The sequence below is a fragment of the Phalaenopsis equestris genome, unplaced genomic scaffold (genome assembly GCF_001263595.1).
Source record: "Phalaenopsis equestris unplaced genomic scaffold, ASM126359v1 Scaffold000002, whole genome shotgun sequence".
Classification (NCBI taxonomy): Eukaryota; Viridiplantae; Streptophyta; class Magnoliopsida; order Asparagales; family Orchidaceae; genus Phalaenopsis; species Phalaenopsis equestris.
Window position 1 is genome coordinate 4,196,293 of NW_018164444.1, and position 3,102 is coordinate 4,199,394.

The 3,102-nt window shown below is 35.6% G+C and overlaps 1 long non-coding RNA gene across 1 annotated transcript; it reads left to right on the top strand.

Moving 5' to 3' along the window:
• The first annotated feature begins 1,384 nt into the window (after nt 1-1,384).
• Nucleotides 1,385-3,055, top strand: LOC110018002. The gene is made up of 3 exons (XR_002293318.1): nt 1,385-1,511; nt 2,537-2,595; nt 2,956-3,055. It is a non-coding gene; the product is annotated as an uncharacterized LOC110018002 (long non-coding RNA).
• Nucleotides 3,056-3,102: the final 47 nt, after the last annotated feature.

Sequence of the window (3,102 nt, forward strand, 5' to 3'; positions counted from 1 at the left end):
AAACTCTCCTAACTTTGTTTTGTAGTTGTGCTACCCAGGTTCGCGGTGTCTTGTTGTTATTCGTATACCCCATTTCCCCCCTTGTTTTTCACCCCCACCCCCAACACCCAAGAAAAAAAAGTAATAATAATAAAAACTAGCCTCTCAGCTCCCCACTCGAAGACTAGCTTCCTAGCCTGAGCTTGCCATTGACCTACTTACATTGTCGAATGACTTTGTGACCACTCCCCATCTCATCTCCTGACTCCTCATGAGACGCTCTAGCAGACTTTAGTTCCCCCTCTCATTAAACGTAACCACAAACAACCATGTCCCGCCAAATCACCTCTTTCATTCTCACCTTCTCATCGCTACCCATCACTCATCATAGTTTTTGGCTTGACTCAGTTTAGCCTCACTGCCTCTCTAAAGTTAGATGGCCCAACCTTTGGCCTGAACGCATTGCATCAACCAATTTCTCTAGTCATATAAACTGATGATGTGGAGTACATGATTCATCTACTGGCTAGCATTTAATTGAAGTGGCCAAAAATGGGCATATGCCTTTCTGAATCTTTTTGCACCAGAAACCTTAGTTTCCAAGCCAATTTCTATAAATTTAGATAGATTTTTTTATATTCTTCTGTGTGTAAGCCTTTGTATGGCTTGATCTAATAATGAATATGCTTAAAGCAAGAACCGAACCTGCCTAAGCTTATAAAAACATAAATTTTTGAATAAGCCCATAGCTTAACCAAGTGGCTAAAAGATCATCATGATGGCAATTTTTAGGTAAATGTAGCATATAATTTTGAATTAAACTTCAAGACGTATTAGAAATCCTGTGAAGTTCGTCCCTTGCTTTCTTTTGTGGTTACATACTTTCTTGTTGATTTCTAACTTCTTCAAGAATTTTAAGCCTTTTTTTACTATATGCTTTATTACTCGCTCATTTATCTTGTGATCGACTAGTTTTGGAGAAAATGTTTTGTAATATATCTAGAAATTTTTGTTGTGTTGGTCATTACCAGGGTGTTGTCATTGACTAATGTGCGTGACAAATTATTCAGCCACTGTAATTCAATCAGTAAAAATTTAGTAGCTTTACTAATAAATCATTTATTTTTAGGTCAGACTCGAGCGAAAGGTTTTTTTTTAATAGCAGCTGCAGGTCATATTGCTTCGTAATGCTCTTCATTAAATTACTCATTGCTGTTTAAAAATGTTGACATGGTTGTTTTTGTCCTCATTCATTTCACACACCTGTCCGAACAGCAGGCTGTGTTCATTTTGATAACTTTTTCACTATTTTTTAGCTTTTATTTTTTATTTTTCTCGCATTTATATGCTTAATTTAACAATAGGAAATCTCAAACTAGTAGTCTGGTTTCTTAACCTGCAGTGGTATATGCCCATATTTGGCTTTCGAAACATGCCGCCAATGGAGGTTGAGCTCAAAAACTGTGAATTTGATGAGGAATGGAAAGATGCCCACGGTGACAATTGAGCAGGCCCAAAGGAACTTTTGCAAGGTTTGTTCATTACTGTTTCAAATAATGTATGCACTTTTTGTTTCTCAGCTACGTCCTTCTGTCGTATCAACTCCCACTGTATCCCTTCATCTGGAAAGTATGTTTTTTCTGTTGGTGTTATTAAAAACTGTGTCGGTCATCAGTATTTAGCTTTTAGATTCATAAATTGGATGGATAACTTATTTAATATAATGTTACATAGATTTGTTAACAAAATTCTAAAATTTCTTCTTTATGCACTCGGTGCTAATTTGTGAGCTTGTTTTGCTGTTTTACTTGGATGTTACTGTATATTCTAAATTCTGTAAGCAATGAAATTGCTTTATTTTTCAATATGATTGTAGCCGTTCTTCTTTAAAATTTATGCTTGAAATCAATTGGTATTGTTTGATTGTCCAAATCGTCTTATAACCTTTATGCCTTCTATAAGCTTGGTTTATTTGTGAAAGTCAATGGATCACTGCCAATGTAAATGGAGAGATTTCTGATCGCCGCACAATATTTATTGAAGTTCAAACAAGCTACAGATAGCTTAATAAGAAAATTTACAAGAAAAGGAAGAAGATTTACGATTGTTCTTTTAGAAAAAGTAGCAGTATTTATTGTTTAATCAACGTTGATCTTGGCCATATTTGGCACGAAGGGCATATTCCAAACTATTGTCAATTAATCACTCTTATAACCAAGCAGGGCTTTGGTGCTATAGTTAGCTTGTTGATGTTCCGTTTTTGTTTGCAACCCTTGTCTGTTCTCCCAACGCTGCTTGCTAACTCCATACGCTCTTCATTTTACTTGGATTCTTGAAAATAGCTTAGAAACCTTATGACTATTATCTGTAAGCTGTGCACATATTTATACTGCTTGACTGCTTTATATCCAAATGTGCTCAGTGTTTACATTATTTGTAATTTTCTTCATTTGCCATAATTTTGTTGAGTCTCCAGCTTTTAGCTTGACAATATTTTCTTTTTAAACGTATTTCTTCTTTTATCATAGAGGTTATCTACTAATTTTTTTCTCTGCAGGCTGTAAAATCTGGTCTTCTTAAGATTCTTTCAAAGATGGGAATTTCTTTGCTTTCCAGGTTTGCATAACCAACTTGCTAACTGTTATTGTGGTTTCGGTTTTGATGGACCTCTTAAATTGTAAAGCTGAATATATATATATATATATATATATATAGCGCCGCGTACTCAGATCAGTTGGTCGGACATCCGCTTGTCAGTCGTAATTCCCTCTGGTCTGGGGTTCGATTCCCCCCGAGTATAGGGTGTGGTACTCGAATTCTTAGGCGCATGAGGGATGATCGAGGCTTGTATACTAGCCTCCGACTATTCCTTTATAAAAATAAAAAATAAAAATAAAAAATTTATAGATATAGATAGATAGATAGATATAGTTGAACTTGTGATTTTATGGCTGATTTTCCCCTTTACCAAATCAGTTACTGTGGGGCGCAAATATTTGAGATATATGGCTTGGGGCAAGACATTGTTGACATTGCTTTTTGTGGTAGCATTTCAAAGATAGGGGGACTAACTCTTGATGAGGTCAGGAATCCAATTTAAATTACTTTTTGTCTATGCCCTTT